At 43.5% G+C, this 21,397-nt stretch overlaps 1 protein-coding gene across 1 annotated transcript in view; it reads right to left on the minus strand.

Moving 5' to 3' along the window:
• The window catches only part of LOC124620165 (neural-cadherin-like), a 182,463-nt gene that overhangs the window by 147,139 nt on the left and 13,927 nt on the right, over positions 1-21,397 (minus strand). The gene's annotated exons all lie outside the window — the stretch shown is intronic.

Consider the following 21,397-nt stretch of genomic DNA (forward strand, 5'->3'; position numbering starts at 1 on the left):
TGTGTTCGAGTGCTGTGGTGAGTGTCATCAACACAAGGCGAAACAAAGGTGAAACCACGTCCTGACGTCCTGGGGTTGGGCGGCCACCCTTCATTGGTTCAAATGGCTCTGAGCACTATGGGACTTAATATCTGAGGTCATCAGTTCCCTAGAACTAAGAACTACTTAAACCTAACTAACCTAAGGACATCACACACATCCATACCGAAGGCAGGATTCGAACCTGCGACCGTAGCAGTCGCGCGGTTCCGGGCTGAATTGCCTAGAACCGCTCGGCTACCGCGGCCGGCCCACCCTTCACTACAGCTGTCGGACGTACAAGGCTGGGAAGCGTAGTGAAATAGGACAGGCGGCGAACTGTGGAGGAACTAACATCAGACTTTAATCCTGGCCAGAGTACAAGTGTGCCTGAACACACGATACACTGAACAGTCCCAACGATGAGCTTCCACAGCCGCCGACCCATGCATGCGCCAGTCTTAACACCACGACATCGGCAACTACGACTGAACTGGGTACGTGACCAATGGCACTGGGCGCTGGCGCAATGGTAGATCGTTGCATCTTCTGATGAATCGCGATTTCTTCTTCATCACGACGATGGGAGGGTGCGAATCCGTCGTCTTCCAGGGAACAGCTCCTTGGCACCTGTACTGCGGGACAGAAACAAGCTGGTGGCGGCCCCATTATGCTCTGGGGAACCTTCACGTAGGCATCAATGGGTCCAATGGAGCCAAGACGTTTGGTACACTGGTTGCACATTCCCCTTCATGACGATTATGTTTCCCGTTGGCAGTGGTATTTTTCAACAAAATAATGCGCCATGTCGCAAGGCCAAGAGTGTGATGGATTGGTTGAAGGAACATAGCGCGAGTTCCAGTTGATGTACTGGTCCCCCAACTCGCCAGATCTGAACCAGATCGAACACATCTGGGATGTGATTAAATGTGATGTCGGAGGTGATGGCCCGCCCTCCACGGAATGTACGGGAATTAGGTTCAAAATGGTTCAAATGGCTCTGAGCACTATGGGACTCAACTGCTGTGGTCATAAGTCCCCTAGAACTTAGAACTACTTAAACCTAACTAACCTAAGGACAGCACACAACACCCAGCCATCACGAGGCAGAGAAAATCCCTGACCCCGCCGGGAATCGAACCCGGGAACCCGGGCGTGGGAAGCGAGAACGCTACCGCACGACCACGAGATGCGGGCACGGGAATTAGGTGACTTGTGTGTGTGCAGATGTGGTGTTAACTCCCACGCAGTTTGCCAAAGCTGGACATACCGGCTATTAGGTAGGTGGCCATAATGTTCTGGCTGGTTTGCATGTGCCCGCAAAAAAACAAGACTTGAAATTTGGACACAGCATTGCTGTTGAATAAACGATTATTTTTATATACCAATTTTTGAAATATATGTAATACATAAATAAATACACTCCTGGAAATGGAAAAAAGAACACATTGACACCGGTGTGTCAGACCCACCATACTTGCTCCGGACACTGCGAGAGGGCTGTACAAGCAATGATCACACGCACGGCACAGCGGACACACCAGGAACCGCGGTGTTGGCCGTCGAATGGCGCTAGCTGCGCAGCATTTGTGCACCGCCGCCGTCAGTGTCAGCCAGTTTGCCGTGGCATACGGAGCTCCATCGCAGTCTTTAACACTGGTACCATGCCGCGACAGCGTGGACGTGAACCATATGTGCAGTTGACGGACTTTGAGCGAGGGCGTATAGTGGGCATGCGGGAGGCCGGGTGGACGTACCGCCGAATTGCTCAACACGTGGGGCGTGAGGTCTCCACAGTACATCGATGTTGTCGCCAGTGGTCGGCGGAAGGTGCACGTGCCCGTCGACCTGGGACCGGACCGCAGCGACGCACGGATGCACGCCAAGACCGTAGGATCCTACACAGTGCCGTAGGGGACCGCACCGCCACTTCCCAGCAAATTAGGGACACTGTTGCTCCTGGGGTATCGGCGAGGACCATTCGCAACCGTCTCCATGAAGCTGGGCTACGGTCCCGCACACCGTTAGGCCGTCTTCCGCTCACGCCCCAACATCGTGCAGCCCGCATCCAGTGGTGTCGCGACAGGCGTGAATGGAGGGACGAATGGAGACGTCTCGTCTTCAGCGATGAGAGTCGCTTCTGCCTTGGTGCCAATGATGGTCGTATGCGTGTTTGGCGCCGTGCAGGTGAGCGCCACAATCAGGACTGCATACGACCGAGGCACACAGGGCCAACACCCGGCATCATGGTGTGGGGAGCGATCTCCTACACTGGCCGTACACCAATGGCGATCGTCGAGGGGACACTGAATAGTGCACGGTACAGCCAAACCGTCATCGAACCCATCGTTCTACCATTCCTAGACCGGCAAGGGAACTTGCTGTTCCAACAGGACAATGCACGTCCGCATGTATCCCGTGCTACCCAATGTGCTCTAGAAGGTGTAAGTCAACTACCCTGGCCAGCAAGATCTCCGGATCTGTCCTCCATTGAGCATGTTTGGGACTGGATGAAGCGTCGTCTCACGCGGTCTGCACGTCCAGCACGAACGCTGGTCCAACTGAGGCGCCAGGTGGAAATGGCATGGCAAGCCGTTCCACAGGACTACATCCAGCATCTCTACGATCGTCTCCATGGGAGAATAGCAGCCTGCATTGCTGCGAAAAGTGGATATACACTGTACTAGTGCCGACATTGTGCATGCTCTGTTGCCTGCCGCGCGGGATTGGCCGAGCGATCTTAGGCGCTGCAGTCGTGGACTGTGCGGCTGGTCCCGGCGGAGGTTCGAGTCCTCCCTCGGGCATGGGTGTGTGTGTTTGTCCTTAGGATGATTTAGGTTACGTAGTGTGTAAGCTTAGGGACTGATGACCTTAGCAGTTAAGTCCCATAAGATTTCACACACATTTGAAGATTTTCTCTGTTGCCTGTGTCTATGTGCCTGTGGTTCTGTCAGTGTGATCATGTGATGTATCTGACCCCAGGAATGTGTCAATAAAGTTTCCCCTTCCTGGGACAATGAATTCACGGTGTTCTTATTTCAATTTCCAGGAGTGTACTTCACATATAAAAAGAAAACGTTGTTACAAAAAATCTCGAAAAGTTCTTGACAGATTTACGTCAGATTTTTAAACCATATTCTAATGAAAATTCGGACTGAATGTATATTACATATACAATTATAGATCATATACCGGGTGATCAAAATGTCAGTATAAATTTGAAAACTGAATAAATCACGGAATAATGTAGATAGAGAGGTACAAATTGACACACATGTTTGGAATGACATGGGGTTTTATTAGATCCAAAAAAATACAAAAGTTGAAAAAATGTCCGACAGATGGCGCTTCATCTGATCAGAATAGCAATAATTAGCATAACAAAGTAAGACAATGCAAAGATGATGTTCTTTACAGGAAATGCTCAATATGTCCACCATCATTCCCCAACAATAGCTGTAGTTGAGGATTAATGTTATGAACAGCACTGTAAAGCATGTCCGGAGTTCTGGTGAGGCATTGGGGTCGGATGTTGTCTTTCAGCATCCCTAGAGATGTCGGTTGATCACGATACACTTGCGACTTCAGGTAACCCCAAAGCCAATAATAGCACGGAGTGAGGTCTGGTGACCTGGGAGGCCAAGCATGACGAAAGTGGCGGCTGAGCACACGATCATCAACAAACGACGCGCGCAAGAGATATTTCACGCGTGTAGCAATATGGGGTGGTTCTAATAAAACCCCATGTCATTCCAAGCATGTGTGTCAATTTTTACCTCTCTATCTACATTATTCCGTGGTTTATTAAGTTTTCAAATTTATACTGACTTTTTGATCACCTTGTATATGTATTAAAATGTATAGAGCTTGTGTCAGTCTGAAGATTAGATGGCTTTTTGTTACCTTATGGCAGGCACACCTGTGTATACACTTGTGTATCCTTGCACCACTATACCACTATCAGAATTCTTTACATTTAGAGACATGGAGAACACCTTGCATGCTGCTGCAGATGAGTCTATAAGCCTTTGGAAGTCGTGTTGAGTGTATGCTATAACTGCTGGACCGTAAGCAAATCAAAGATTACTTACAAAATGTCGTTGTGATAGCGTTTGGACCTGAGGAACGAGATGTTGCAACGTTTCCTCTCAATCCTGCTATGTAGATGGATGCCCAGGCTTGTTTCGCTAAAAGCAACTTTGAGAAGTAACGTGGAAAACATGCCAAACAAAGCAGGGGCCAGTACACAGCCTTGACGAACTCCTCTTCGCACAAGAGAACAATCTCATGTGCCTCCGCAAAATATCACAGCACTCTCCATATCGTAGTGAAAAGCGCTGATCATCTTCATTTTTGGGGGGCTTCCTACCTTCCCAGTCTCTTTACTATGTTAAATGATTTATTTTCATCAATAAAAGCAACTAACAATAGGGTCTTCTCCTCGAGGCATTTTTTTCTGAATTTGGCAGAGCGTGAAGATTACATCAGTAGCAGATCGTTGGGCACGAAACCCCCATTCAGATTCAGGGTACATACTCTCGGCAGCTTCTCCTGTCTCTCCAGCACCACACGGGGAAACGCTTTTCCGGCGATACTCAACAGTGAAATGCATCGGCAGCAGATGCAACCACCGCGATCGCCATTACATTTATACAGAGTGACGATGTTGGCATCCCGCATATCCTGCGGCACAGTACCCTCAGCCCAACATATCAACAAAAAGTTGTAGAGGACTGGGAGGAGAGCAGTCAGTTTGTTACGTTCTGTGTGGATGTTCTCTTTCCCAGGGCATTTCCCGCAATTAAGCCAGGTAACAACTCTCTCAAGGTCCTCCTTAGCAGGCAGGCACTGCATCCAGATAGTGGCAAGTTGACAACTGAGATATTACAATGAAATGAATACCGATAACTGCATACAGACGTTGATGTAAGTCAACGGGGACAGTTGAAAATGTGTGACCCGACCGGGACTCGAACCCGGAATCTCCTTCTTACATGGCAGACGCTCTATCCATCTTTTTTTTTCTTTTTTTAATTTGTTCGATATAGTTCGTTGCATTTGGTCTGAGCGGACAAGTCATCCGTTCAGGTTGATAGTTGATTGCTTGACTCACTTTTTTTTGTTACAGAGAGCACGCAGCCCTCTGACCGAACACGCTGCGCTACCGTGCCGGCATCCATCTGAGCCACCGAGGACACAGAGGATAATGCGACTGCAGGGACTTATCTCTGGCACGCTCCCCGTGAGACCCACATTCCCAACTTATTGTCCCGCACTATATTCATAGTGACCCTCCCCATTATACTCATTACTCGCGGCTTTTTGCCGATTCCCGTAAGAGTTCGGGCACTGTTTGTGCTTATGCACAGAAGAAGGTGGTCAAATCGCCGGTGAGAACTATATATAAAGATCGTATCCGTTCTTTCGGATATGTCCGAAAGAACAAATACCATCTTCATATATATAATTGAGATATTTCTCCTATTGTGATTCTTCAGTTTCTTCAGGTGTATTTCATGACGAAGTAAACCTCGGGTGAACAGCCGGGAGTGAGTGTACAAAGGGCACAATATTTCGGCAATCGACCTTGTTGCCATTATCAGGTGTGCTGATGTACTGATGATGGCAACAAGGTCGATTGCCGAAATATTGTGTCCTTTGTACACTCACTCCCGGCTGTTCACCCGAGATTTACTCGTATTTCGTCATTTCTCCTATTGCATTTAGGACTATGTTGAGAGGATGTTAGTATGGTTTGGAAATAGTGTTCCACCTATACTTGCAATTGTCGATTGCAATCTGTGACGACTGTTACATGGATCTATCGTGCGGTAGTCTTCTTAGGGGTGGGCTCAATGGCTCTATTCATACCGGAATACACTCCCCCGATGTTTCAATCTCCGACACTCTCCTATATACTTTCACAACGTTGCTCCCAGTATGTGTTAACGCAGCACCGGGAAGTGCTCTGCAAAATTGCCTTTGCTTTGTTAAACCTTTAACGTAATATTCTACTGGGAAGGGGGGGGGGGTGTGGTTATAATTAAAGTGCAGCTACTGTCTGAGGTCCAGGGCCGGCAGTAATTATCGCATGGCAGCGAAATGTTGGAGATATGTTAACGTGTCAATATGGAACGGATTACGTTGGAAAAATTAGTTCTAATTTTAGCCACAAGGAGAAAATCTGGCGCTGTGCACTGGTTGTATGGTGGTATGACGATCACGCTGTCATTTGACAAACCGTAAAGCGAGTGACCAGTATGGTTATCGAGAAGAAACACCGTGCGCTGTTAGTGAAACTGTTTTGTGTGAACGGCGGTCTGAGGAGAGGCTCGACATCATTAAATAGTTTAAAGGGGATGATAACGAAATTCTAAAAGACGGGTGGGCTTCGTGTGACACCTTGAACACGTCCTATCTCGGTGGAAGCTATTGACGGGGTCCTGTTGCTGTAACTGACAATGCATCACGTGCCCCACTTAGTATTTGTGCTCTTGCAGAGTCACGAACATTTTCCATCCCATGGTCAACAATAGAATTTTGCAGTCTGTATTACACCAGTACCCATACAAAATCCAGACGGTGCAGCAACTGAAACCATATCATCTGCGGCCATGTTCTGAATTTACTCTTCGATTTCTGGCACGGACTGAAGTTGATGACACGTGGCCAGACAATATTCTATGATAATATATAAGAAACTATCAGCCTCGGTTGCTGTAATGAAACTATCCTTTACCTAGGTTTCAGCCCAAATAATTGAGCCTTCTTCAGAAGTTTCACGTGAGCTCCCGAGGCCCACCGCAGGGGTCCATGGAGACGAGGCGCACGCCAGAGCTTTAAGTTAAGTCTTGGTTTTGACTTAGTACTTATGTACCGCATTTTTAAAATGTGACTACGCCTGTTCAGGCTGTTTTAGTTTTATTTCTAGACCGCGCCCTCTTAGATAAATTATAGATTCAGGTGTATCTTCTGAAGAAGGTTCAATTATTTGGGCTGAAAACCTAGGTAAAGGTTGGTTTCATTACCGCAATCGAGGCTGATAGTTTCTTAGATTATCACGATTGCTGACTGGGCTGCAATGCTGAAAGTACAAAAATATTCTATGAAGTGACGAGGCATATTTTACGCTATAGGCAGCAGTGAATATACAGAACTGCCGAATTTGGGTTAATGTTAAACCGCGTCTTGTGCGCGAAGAGCCATTGCACTCGTCCAGGAGCGGCTGGTGGTTTCCATACTGGGAAAGGCTACGACATTTGTCGAACGGAACTAACCTCGATCTCAGGTTGCACTACAGATCAGTCTGTCAGAACAACCAAGATTTCAGGAGGGGCGGGCAATATTAGACATTAGGTAAACGTTAATAAACTGTATCTTCTTTTCGTTTCATAAACAACTACTAAATAACATCAAAAGCTAACTCCAATATTAAATCTATAGGTAACTTATTTATCCCCCATCGTCACGTTTCCCGTCAGTTTACCACAACATACTAAAAGACACGTTTTGGAGAAATCTATAATCCGGTATATGTTAGCTTCGCTGCATGCTTAAAGTTTTTGGTATCTTCATTTCTAAACTTTAGGTGTTTAATGTTTTGTGCGCACAAACCACGGAGTTTCTCAGTTCTCGTGACGAGACAGTGATGTTGCCATGACGTCACGGATCTTGCGCTGTGACTGGCTGACATGAGAACCCCGAGTAATTACCATAGTAATTTACATCCAGTATTTATACCTGCGTATTACGAAAATGTGCAATTTAAATGATATAGCGTACACAACTACTAAGCTGCATTGTACATTGTTAAAGTTACGTGAGTACATTGCCTGGATTTACTCTATTTTTGTTCTTGATTCATGTTTGCATTGTGTCTGGGCGCATCAAGTTCCTTCACTTCTATCCTAATCGCATGTTTGAAGAGAACACACCCGGAGAGCCAGTTAGGTGTCCAATGACTTCTGCACATTATAGAGCAATCCTTGTGTAAGATCCATGTATTGCAGTCTTCCACTCACGTTTTAACTCCAGACATTTTCCAGAGGCATGGCCTGCAAGATCACTTGACCTGAATCCACGTAACTTTGCGCTGTGGGGACAACTAAAATAACGCGTTTGCCCGGGAAGCCGGCCGCGGTGTGCGAGCGGTTCTAGGCGCTTCAGTCCGGAACCGCGCGACTGCTACGGTCGCAGGTTCGAATCCTGCCTCGGACATGGATGTGTGTGATGTCCTTAGGTTACTTAGGTTTAAGTAGTTCTAAGTTCTAGGGGACGGATGACCTCAGATGTTAAGTCCCATAGTGGTCAGAGCCATTTGAACCATTTTTTTTCCCGGGAAACATTCGGTCTCTACCTGATCTGGAGATCAGTGTACAGGAAAACATTGCTCAGTTTCGACTGGATGCGCTGCAAGAAACTGTTGATCATCCGTTTTACGGATGCAGCATCTCATGGACGTGCTCGTAAGTTGTGTAAGCGGCGGGTAATAATAAAATCAATGTTATGGCTTTCACACTTCTTGACCTATTCTGCCCACGTCCCATTCCTAATCCATTACGTATGAAAACACTTCTATACGTTGTTCTTGCATTCAAAGCGCCAGATTTGCTCCTAGTGGACAATGGTGGAACTAATTTTTTCCTGTGAAAGTCAGTTCCGCTCTGATGCATTGGCATCCGTATTAAGTTTTACTGTCATACGATAATTACAGTCTACACTGGACCTCTATGAGTAACTGCACTTTTATTGTAACCACCCTGTATCTATTAATGAAAAGATTATAATAGAATTTTAAATTTTTGAATTCGGTGAATGATTACATCAAATACTGGAAATCAAATCTCTGTTGCCCATAGAAGCCGTTAGGCAGACAACCTGTAATTGGGTCATGTTTAGTAATACAGATAGGTAATCCCCCGTACCAGTCTACCAGCTCCCGGTATTTGGCCAATCGCGACGCTATAACGAGCAGCATCTCAAATAGCCGGTTATAGTCCTTAGAGTAAATAAAGAAAAGTACCAACAACAAAAAACATGAAGAAACTACATTTCTCTACTGGACAGCATTTCCAAATTAAAATACCGACGAAGGTGGAGCTGTGGAAAGACACCGGGCTCGTATTGTAGAAGACGGTGGTTCAAATCCTCGTCCAGCCATCCACTTTCCATAATTTCTCTAAATTTCTTATGGTAAATGTTGCAATAATTTCTAGCAGCCGCAGGAACCGAGCAGACAGTAGAGCAAAGAAGCGGAGACGTTTGAAACTAAAATGAAATTAGGGAGATGAGATAGAAAAGAGGAACGCCACAATCGCATCACACACAATCGTTAATCACTAGCTCCATCCAACGTGAACGTGACAATCCTCGCAAGACCTGAGTCGTCATAATCAGCAATTGTAAGTGCTTGGATTCGTACGGGATCGTGTTTTAGCTCCAGAGTAATTTTTTGTTGTTGAATGTGGATGCCTATGACCTATGTTATTTAGTTCGTGCATTGAACAGGCAGTAAAGGAAACCAAAGAAAAACTTGGAGTACGAATTAAATTTCGGGGAGAGGAAATAAAAATTTAGAGTTTGCCGATGACATTTCAATTCTGCCAGAGACAACAAAGTTGTTCGAAGAGCAGCTGAACGGAATGGACAGCGCCTTGAAAAGAGGGTATAAAAAGAACATCAACAAAATCAAAATAAAGATAATGGGATGTAATCGAATTGAAGCAGGAGAAGCTGAGGGAATTAGGATGGGAAACGAGACATTATAATTATTGGATGAGTTTTGCTATTTGTGCAGCAAAATAACTAATGAAGGCCAAAGAAGAAAGGATATAAAATGTGCTTCCGAGGAAGATAAATTTAATAACCTCGAATAAAGATGTAAATGATCGATGAGATTTCGGGATTGCAGCCGGACCATGTTGACTTCTTGCCACGATATTTCGGCTGGACGATTGCCAGCCGAAATATCGTGACAAGAAGTCAATATGATTCGGTTGCAATCCCGAAATCTCATCGATCGTTCAATACGCCGGGAAAACTTCCAAGACTCACAAAGATGTAAATGTTAGGAAGTCTTTTCTGAAGGTATTTGTCTGGGGTGTAACAATGAATGGAAGTGAAATATGGACGATAACCACTTTAGACACGAAGAGAATAAATACTTTGAAATGTGGTGCTGTAGAAAAAGCTGAAGATTAGATGGGTAGATCACATAATCAATGAAGAGGTACTGAACAGAATTGGGCAGACAAAAATTTGTGGCACAACTTGACTAAAAGAAGAGATCGGATGGTAGGACACATTCTGAGAGATCAAGGCGTCACTGATTTAATATTGGAGGAAATTTGGGGGGTAAAAATCGCAGAGAGAGAGCAAGAGATGAATACAATTAGTTCATTCAGAAGGATGTAGGTTGCAGTAGTTATCCGGAGATGAACAGGCTTCCATAGGGCAAAGTAGTATAGAGAGTTGCATCATACCAGTCTTCGGACTGAACACCACAACATCGTCCTCCAAAATAGTTTAAAAACGCGTTTTCCCGAGAAGGGTTTTTCTTCTTTTTTTCTTTTTAAACTGGCGCTTCTAATTTAGGCAGAAATGGCCGAGCTTTTTCATGTATCTATATTTTAATGGAGATTAATGACATCGTACGTGACTTGTATAAAAATGTAATACCTTGCAGAACACACACACACACACACACACACACACACACACACACACACACACAAAACAACAGCAATCTAATAATGCCACTAGCGCTTGCCGCAGCTTCAGAGCAGACGAGCGTTTAATTTCATAGTGCAATTTCCGCTAGTTGTAACAAGATTTCAACGTTATACTAGCGAATATATAGCCGATTCAGTTCACATTTCGTTTCTTTGAACAGGATCATGTCGTTACGAGTCTGAAAATTAAGTAAGAAAAGATAAAAATTTAAAGCACAGGGCCGGAGTGCCTAGAGATTTAGCTTTCCTGCGTTTACATAATTTATTATGAACAGCTGTGTTCCTAGACCTCATTCACTCTAAGAAAAAAACAGTCTCACCACGAAGGAGTCATCCGAATGGGACAGAAATCAGCAGATGTGATGTACATGTACAGCTTCACAAACTGAGCAAGCCAATAACACTTTTCTTCACCTCTAGTCCTTATGCAAACAGTTATTCGGTTTGGAAGTGATTGACAGAATTGTTGGATGTCCTCCTGAGGGATGTTGTTGTTCTGGCCTTCAGTCCAAAGACTGGTTTCATGCAGTTCTCTACGGTACTCTATCCTGTGCAAGCCTCTTCATCTCCGAGTAACTACTGCAGCCTACATCCTTCTGCATCTCCTTACTATATTCATCTCTTGGTCTCCCTCTGCAATTTTTACCATCACGCTTCCCTCCAGTGTTAAACTAGTGATCCCTTGATGCCTCAGAATGTGTCCTGCCAACCGATCCCTTCTTCTAGTCAAGTTGTGCCACAAACTCCTCTTCTCCCCAATTGTATTCAGTACCTCCCCATTAGTCATGCGATCTATCCACCTAATCTTCATCATTCCAAAAGCTTCTATTCTCTTGTAGTCTAAACTGTTTATTGCCATGTTTCACTTCCATACATGGCTACACTCCATACAAATACTTTCAGAAAGGGCTTCCTGACACTTAAATATATATTTGATGTTAACAAATTTCTCCAGAAACGCTTTTCCTGCCATTGCCAGTCTACATTATATATCCTCCTTACGTCGACCATCATCAGTTGTTTTGCTTCCCAAATAGAAAAACTTATCTACTACTTTAAGTGTCTCATGTCCTAATCTAATTCCCTCAGAATCACCAGATCCAATTCTGCCACATTTCAGTATTCTTGTTTTTCTTTTGTTGATGCTCATTTTATATCCTTCTTTCAAGACAGTGTCCGTTCCGTACAACTGTTCTTCCAAGTCCTTTGGTTTCTCTGACAGAATGAAAAAGTAATCGGAAAACCTCAAAGTTTTTATTCCTTCTCTCTGGGCTTTAATTCTACTCCAGATTTTTCTTTTGTATCCTTTACTCGTTGCTGGATATACAGATTTAATAACATCAGGGTAGGCTACAACCCCGTCTCACTCCGCTCTCAACCACTGCTTCCCTTTCGTGCCCCTCGACTCTTATAACTGCCTTCTGATTTCTGTAGAAATTGTAAATAGTCTTTCGCTCCCAATATTTTATCCCTGCCACCTTTAGAATTAGAAAGAGAATGTTGCAGTCAACATTGACAAAACGTTTTTGTAAGTCTACAAAGGCTATAAACGTAGGTTTTCCTTTTCTTAACTTATCTTGTGTGAGAAGTCGTATGGTCAGTATCGTCTCGCGTGTTACTACATAGTGCCAAATTCTGTCCAATTGGCGCTTTACTTCGTCAGAATCGCGAGATGGTTGTAGAGCTGTGCCCATAATACTTGATTCGTTCTCAACTGGTGAGAGATCCTGTGACCCTGCTCGCCAAGGTAGGGTTTGGAACGCAAGAAGATAAGCATTAAAAGCTCCCGCAGTGTGTGGGCGGGCATTATCTCATTAAAGTGTAAGCCCAGGATGGCTTGCCATGAAGGACAACAAAACGGGGCGTAAAATGTCGACGTACCGCTGTTCTTAAGGGTGCCGCGGAGGACAACCAAAGGAGTCCTGCTCTCAAAAGAAATGGCATCCCAGATCATCCATTGTGGTTGGGCCATATGGTGGCGACAGTCAGATTGGTATACCTGCGCAGTCCGAGGCATCACCAGACACGTCTTTGTTGGTCGTCGGGGCTCCGTTCAAAGCGGAAATCATCACTGAAGGCAATTCTACTCCAATCATGAGATTCCAAGCCGAATGTGCCTGACACCAGTGCAAACGCTCTTTTTTGTGTACAGATGTGATCTTAGTCCCGTTTCTGTGAGCCGCCTATTAATGGTTCTTGTGGTCACTGAAGCACCAGTTGCACGCCGGATAAGGATGAATCCGGGCTCGAGCTAATGGAGGCAGCACAGTATAAGCTGTTTTCATAAGGAATATAAACTGGAAGAAATTCCTGATGTTATTGGTAATCATGCACATAAGACATTTTGTGGCACCAATAGTGATCAGTTATGATATTTACATCCATAAAATTAGTACTGGCAAAGAAAAGCAAGGAATGAGGACCTAATCCTGTCGTGAGGAAAGGGAGAAGTATATATAGCGACACCACTACTATGAAAAATAAAGAATTTGGAGTGAGAACACTTTCTGATGAAAAAGGGGTGTAGATAATTTCTGCAGAGGCAGAAAACTAAAGATTTTGAGGGTTACTCCAAAGTTGTAGACTAAATAAACTTTCCTGAGTTGTGGCCCATTGACTATAGTGGACAGGAAATTATAAAAATGAAAAAGTGTCTGCATTTGTATATAAAAAATTATGAAAGTTTAGCAACAGAAAAATCAAAGTATACAATATTAAAATGATTACTAGATACTCAAATTGTTTCATTTATATGGTTAAAGTGATATTTCTTATTCTTTTTTCAGGCCTTTATCCTTGTATCTTAATGGGTTGGCAGGCTAATTATTGGATTTTGCTATGTTAGCGGTAGAGGGTGACGAGAAGTCCTTCCTGTCGTTAGCCTCTCTCACCCTAGTTACCTGTCCAGCCAATTGCAGTCTTATGTTTTTCATCACACCAATGATGTTAGTTCCTTATATAGTTCTTCTAGTTCTGTATTATGGTGCCTTCTTCATTCTCCATTAGCTGTGTCTCAAACTGGTCCATATATTTTCCTCATATTCTCTAAAATGTAAGTAGTCAGTTACGTTTTAATACTAGGTTCAGTGAGCAATGGGATCTGTTACCTACTGTAGTCTAGCATAAATCTGTGCTACTGTTGTTGTCCTTTCGGTGAAAGATGATCCAAGATAAGACCGCTTCCTTCTTGACGCTGGCAATGCTGGCATCGCCGATTACTCCATACGGCTTCTTAGAGCCGAATTACATATGCTCTCTAAAATGCTGACATCTGCATAAATTGCTCACGCGCCTGCATGTGAGGCCATAGTTACTGTCCAGCCGAGCTCTTGGTGTGGTGTCACCGCCAGACACCACACTTGCTAGGTGGTAGCTTAAATCGGCCGCGGTCCATTTAGTACATGTCGGACCCGCGTGTCGCCACTGTGTGCTCGCAGACCTAGCGCCACCACAAGGCAGGTCTCGAGATACGATATAGCACTCGCCCCAGTTGTACGACGACACTGCTAGCGACAATACGGACGAAGCCTTCCTCTCATTTGCCGAGAGACAGTTAGAATAGCCTTGTGCTAAGTCCATGGCTACGACCTAGCAAGGCGCCATTAGCCTTACCTACTTTGAGAGTTATCGTATAAATGTCTCAAGAAGAACGTTGTAAACCAACAAAGATTAAAAGTTAAGTATAAAGCAGCTACGTACTTTTCTTGCTACCATTCAATAGTTATCCTGTTCCAGACTTGACGCCAGTCGGCGTGTGTGTACGCGTGCCTTTCGGCTCCCTTCTCAATGTGGCGTAGCTAGCTTGTTACGCCACAACACTTGGAATGAAATTCGCAAATTTATTTTCAATCTATTAGCTTTCAAGGCGTGCCATGCAGACATCTCAATAATAGAATGTCAGTTACGACGAAACGAGCGCAAGGTCAGCACGACACCCGTACTTCTAGGGGAGAAAATCTGCGGCCCGGCCGGGAATCGAGACCGGGCCCCTTCGCTTGGCAATCCACCGAGCTGACCACGCGGCTGCCGATGTGGACTTCGGAAGGAATTGATGCCCTGTTATCTACATGTCCTCTCTTTAATATACTTGCTGGCTGCTCGGTGAAATTCTGATGCAGTGTCACACACTCATCCGTCGGCCACCAGAGTTTACAATTTAGCATTTTTTAAATCGATGCCTGTATGAACGTCAATTTCTGACCACTTTGTATAGCTCCTTCATGGTGCATCGTTTTTTTTTTTCTCAAAGTGTGTGTAGTTGCGATCGACGTTACAGTACCTAAATTTCACCGTCAGGCCCCTTGGCAGATGACTATTATCATCATTATTGTCTCATTTACGATGATATTCAGCACGGCGATATCAAACACGTCATTATACAATGAAGGGTAGGAAGGTGTTAATGGGTCGTAAATATAGTAAATTTCACCCCTGGCTTACCTTAAAGTACTGTATGTTAAAGTTATAAGCTCCATACTAGTAAATCATTGTCAGAATTTTTAATTAGTAGTATAACTTACATTCGTTGGTCGTTTTCTCTTTTAGCAAACACCATGTGCCCTGATCAGTAAGACCAAAGTTGAAGTCACTATTATAAGTAGGTAGTGGAGAGGGGTATACCTTGGTACAATTGGACACTTTTCGCCTTTGGTCAGCTGTGTAAGAAAAATTTGATATATTTTCGTATTCGGTTTTTAAATGATGCCGTTCACTTTTTAACCGCTGCAGTTTTTTTTTTTGAAATTAAAGAAAATTACTCTGGAAAATTAAGATTTTTCCAAACGAGAAATCATGTTGTCAGGTACAACATGTTCATGCGTCTAGGAGCAAATCTTCTACTGGAATTTAAAAGCGTTGCACTCGAGAAAACCCTGTCAGTACTGTCTTTAACAGTCCTTCTGTTACATTACTTCTCTACTATACGCCAGTAATCAGTAAGTGAAATCAAATTAGGGAAACATATTATCAAAAAGCAGTCACAAGTTAAAATTATACTGAAATAGAAGCTATTGGCAAATAAAACACTTTGCCATTTTCAAGACAGGTGAAATTGTTAATAAGTTCAACAAACTCAGTTCCTTTGCAAGTATCACATTTTCCATGGTAAAAACTTTATTCCGTTTAACGCACAAGAAAGTGCATGAGCAACGAAGAACGTCTTTATCATCCACATGTTATATAAACAGTAATATATATATAACATTTTAATCACCATAAAATTCTGTAACTGAAGAATTAACAATATCCTTCCTGTATTATCGCGAAAAGTGGGAGAGTGTCACAGAAATGATACAGGATGTCGGATGGAAATCATTCAAAGAAAGGCGTTTTTCGTTGCGAGGGAATCATCTCACGAAATTTCAATCACCAACTTTCTCCTCCGAATGCGAAAATATTTTGTTGAAACCGACTTACATAGGGAGGAACGATCACCAAGATAAAAATAAGGGAAATCAGAGCTCGTACGGAAAGATATAGGTGTTCATTCTTTCCGCGCGCTATACGAGAATGGAATAATAGAGAATTGTGAAGGTGCTTCGATGAACCCTCTGCCAGGCACTTAAATGTGATTTGCAGAGTATCCATGTAGATGTAGCTTTACTATATTATACAGAACTCATACGCAGAACTCGTAATATTTACAAGCGCTGCACAAAACACAACCTCATGTCTAACGACTGTAGAAAATGGCGAAAACACTTTATGGCTGTCTCTGGTATGCAGTCCTTCATGTGTTTCTAAAATCGGTCACTAAACTGAAGTACGGAGTACGGACCAAAAAGAATTATGTGATCCTAAGTTCCGCTACTATTCTTTAGAGTGAAAAACTTGAGTAATAACAGTTCAAGTTTCGTGTCCGTTTTGGAATTTATGATCAAACGTCAGCCACTATGATCCATAGCTTTGGCAAGCAAGCTGCTGAATCCACAGTCATACAAGCAAATCCATTACCGGCGATAATTCTTATAGTTACAGAAAACGATAACGTAAATCACTCGCGGTATCCTTTCATCCCTCCCCTTTTAATTATTTTACATCCGCCTTCATGTCTATAAGGCGACTACGCGCCTCATGTTTGTAGTCTGGCTCCAGATCCTTAAGAACTCCACACTACTAAATAAAAAAATCTCCGCACCACACATGCTGCAGTTCAAAGAGAACCAGTCGGGAGGAAGGGTACCCCGCCCTTGGCTAACGTATGCAGTAGGCTTACACTGTACAATAAATTTCTTTCATTTCCATCGGCGGGCATGGCAAGGAAAGCGTTTCTGAAGAAGAGAAATTTGTTAACATCAAGTATATATTTAAGTGACAGGGAGTATTTTCTGAAAGTATTTGTATGGAGTGTAGCCATGTATGGAAGTGAAACATGGACGGTAAATTGTTTAGACAACAAGAGAATAGAAGCTTTCGAAATGTGGTGCTACAGGAGAATGCTGAAGATTAGATGGGTAGATCACGTAACTGATGAGGAGGTACTGAATAGAATTGGGGATAAGAGGAATTTCTGGCACAACTTGACTAGAAGAAGGGCTCGGTTGGTAGGACACGTTTTGAGGCATCAAGGGAACACCAATGTAGTATTGGAGGGAAGCGTGGAGGGTAAAAATCGTAGAGAGAGACCAAGCGATGAATACACTACGCAGATTCAGAAGGATGCAGGTTGCAGTAGTTACTCAGAGGCAAAGAAGCTTGCACAGGATAGAATAGCATGGAGAGGTGCATCGAACCAGTCTCTGGACTGAAGACCACGTCAACAACAACGGGCAAAAAACAGTTTGGTCCTTAGACTACTGGTTTCGGTCAATGGCGACGATCTTCAGATCTGTTTTAAAACATGTCCTAATATTGTGAAGCCATTGTGGCATAAAATCAGCTTAGCATAGTCGCACATCTTTGGAATGTGGTGTATACTACGCCACAGTGCTGGCGGAGTCATACCGTTAACAGTGCTACTGCTCGTAACAAATGTTTTGTTAAGATGAGTAGCGCTGTTAACGGGACGACTCCACCAGCATTGTGTCCTAGTATACACCACATTCCAAATATGTGCGACTATGCTAAGCTGATTTTATGCCACAATGGCTTCACAATATTAGGACATGTTTAAAAACAGATCTGAAGATGGTTGTCATTCACTGAAACCGGTAGTCTAAAGACCAAACTACTTCGTGATCACAGACGGAAATAAATTTATTTTACGCTTTCTGGATCACTTTTCTATTTATAAGCATGTCACAACCTGTGTTATACCGTACACTCATCTACGCCGATGGACAGAAACGAACAGTAAACAACCATATACGGCGCGCCTTTTACTGCCCACAAACAGGCGAACACAGAAAAAGACACCTCAGTTTTTACTGTAGAATCAGTCGCTATCCTTGAAGCATTTAAGTGTGGTATGTACATAGCGACAAGTAAAATTTTGATACTCCTGATTCTATGTCTGTCTTGATGTCAGTGCCACGAGAAACTAGAGACCATCATCGAATAATTATACTATCAGAGTTATAACCAGTACATGAATGGCTTGTATGAAAGCACAGTGCGGAGTCAGATACAATGAAAAAGTGGATGTGCTTGCGAAGAAAGTAGTAACAACAGTGACACATTTAAATGTAAAATTACCACATACAGCGATTTATAACACTATCACATCTAACATTGATTTCCTTGGGCAAGAAGACTGGAACTCATCAAGGTAATTAAAGAGTGGTCACTATGCAGCAACTGAAGACAAGATCCGTCTGAAATCATGGTTCTACAAAACCAACTGCTGCAAAAGAAGCGTCTCCAGTTTAATAAATATAAGGCCGAACCATGGTAAGTTTTCAAGCCAAGGTCTTTGTGAGAAACGATGTTGAGAGTGCGCAATTGAGGCAGCTGCTGATATGAAACATCTCCTATTTGTTTGCTCCTGTTAAGGATTCAACAAGAAGGGCTACTGAAGAATCGGTTACGGAAAACTGTTGCTATCGCTGTGCCCAGTAGCACTCTCCTGGGATCAGGAGTAGTTACCATATGACCGTGATAAAATACCCGAACAACAGCAATTTATATACAGCGTGTTACAAGACTATACCGATAAAGTTTAAGGGGTTGTGCAGAGTATCGTGAGGAACAAATTGAGAATAGGAACCAGTGTGCGTAAGCGTCATCCAACGACGCTACAGAATGTTGACGTATAGGCATCGCTGCCTGACACTAAGACACTCCTTCTGCAGCAAGCTTTGTAGACTGACAGACCATAGGCCCAACGTCTTGTTACACTCTTTATTATTCAGTGATCGCGACTGATTTACTCAATCGCCAGTGTGGAAGGGGCACTAGCTGCTGCGTAGACAGGCCTTGACTACTATGAATGCGATGGGCTGTTGCCTCATTGGATGACGGCTTCGACACAGGTTTCCACCTGCAGTTTATGTTTCTCCTCGAACCCTTTGTCGTCTAGTGTTTTTCGGTATACAAGAGAAAAATATACTACGGGTGGAAACCAATGTTGGAACACGTGAGGCAATACTGATCCTACGACTTAGGTAAAGGAAAGGCAAACCTACGTTTCTAGCATTTGTAGACTTTGAGAAAGCTTTTGACAATGTTGACTGGAATACTCTCTTTCAAATTCTGAAAGTGGTAGGGGTAAAATACAGGGAACGAAAGGCTATTTACAATTTGTACAAAAACCAGACGGCAGTTATAAGAGTCGAGGTGCATGAAAGAGAAGCAGTGGTTGGGAAAGGAGTGAGACAGGGTTGTAGCCTATCCTCGATGTTCTTCGATATGTATATTGAGCAAGCAGTAAAGGAAAGAAAAGAAACATTCGCAGTAGGAATTAAAATTTATGGAGAAGAAAGAAAAACTTGAGGTTCGCCGATGACATTGCAATTCTGTCAGAGACAGCAAAGGACCTGGAAGAGCAGTTGAGCGGAACGGAAAGTGTCTTGAAAGGAGGATATAAGATGAACATCAACAAAAGCAAAACGAGGATAATGGAATGTAGTCGAATTAAGTCGGGTGATGCTGAGGTAATTAGATTAGGAAATGAGGCACTTAAAGTAGTAAAGGAGTTTTGCTATTTGGGCAGCAAAATAACTGATGATGGTCGAAGAAGAGAGGATATAAAATGTAGACTGGTAATGGCAAGGAAAGCGTTTCTGAAGAAGAGAAATTTGTTAACATCGAGTATAGATTTAAGTGTCAGGAAGAATATTATACTGAGGATTAGATGGGTAGACCACTTAACTAATGAGGAGGTATTGAATAGAATAGGGGAGAAGAGAAAGTTATGGCACAACTTGATTAGAAGAAGGGATCGTTTGGTAGGACATGTTCTGAGGCATCAAGGGATCACCAATTTAGTATTGGAGGGCAGCGTGGAGGGTAAAAATCGTAGAGGGAGACCAAGAGATGAATACACTAAGCAGATTCAGAAGGAAGTAGGTTGCAGTAGGTACTAGGAGATGGAGAAGCTTGCACCGGATAGAGCAGCATGGAGAGCTGCATCAGACCAGTCTCTGGACTGAAGACCACAACAACAGACAACAACAACATCATAAAACTAGAATATACACACTCGTTATTGTATAAACAATGCAACCATAATTAATCTTGTTATTCTCGATGTGTTCTGTATTTTAGGTGTATGTGTGCGTGGAAGATGACTTTTTGGCGAAAATGCTGAAAACCAATCAAGAACTGCCGGCCGCGGTGGTCTAGCGGTTCTAGGCGAGCAGTCCGGAACTGCGCGACTGCTATTGTCGCAGGTTCGAATCCTGCCTCTGGCATGGATGTGTGTGATGTCCTTAGGTTAGTTAGGTTTAAGTAGTTCTAAGTTCTAGGGGACTGATGACCACAGATGTTAAGTCCCATAGTGTTCAGAGCCATTTGAACCATTTGAACCAATCAAGAACTAGTAGTACGAGTAGCAATACACTGTGTACTCATGCGCGACACAACTGTCCTCGTCACATTTCGATGCAACACTTCACTAGTCTCCGCAGTGAGCTACGAATTCTCTCCAGTATCCGTCCCCGTCCACCTCCAATTTACACATCTCATATGCGTTGATAACAGTGAACATCTGCCTGTTCCAGTTCTTCTGCTGTACTACCGAGAGTCGTGCACACTTCACTTTTGAACTGTGACACAAAAATCTGGAAGAATGAGGTGATGTTATCTTGGAGGCCAAGGCCTGGGCACCTAACCATCTTAGACCGTATTGTAGCGTTATATGTCGTCTTACAGCAGCAGCAAAATATGCTGATGTTTCAGTTTCATTGCATGTACCACATTCCTCAGACCCGGGTGAAATTCTAGTCCAATTACATGGGGTCTTAATCTAAAAGTTTACATTTCGAATACATTTATATTAACTAGGATACTATTTGATAATGCAGTCAGTGATGGCCTGTAATCACACATTCGCAGTTATCGCTAAACCGTCGCGTTTGCGGACATGTATGCTCGTATTATCGTTCTTTCACCAGTGTCAGTTTTCAATACTAGTTACTATACATTACTTATATTATAGAATTTGCTGCCATAAAGTAATTACGCACATTGCATCTACAGTCAACTACAACTGAAATGCTTGCAGTGAGTGTGCTTACCCAGCTAACATGGAAGTGATAAAATTAGCACAGTGG

The sequence above is a fragment of the Schistocerca americana genome, chromosome 6 (assembly GCF_021461395.2).
Source record: "Schistocerca americana isolate TAMUIC-IGC-003095 chromosome 6, iqSchAmer2.1, whole genome shotgun sequence".
Classification (NCBI taxonomy): domain Eukaryota; kingdom Metazoa; phylum Arthropoda; class Insecta; order Orthoptera; family Acrididae; genus Schistocerca; species Schistocerca americana.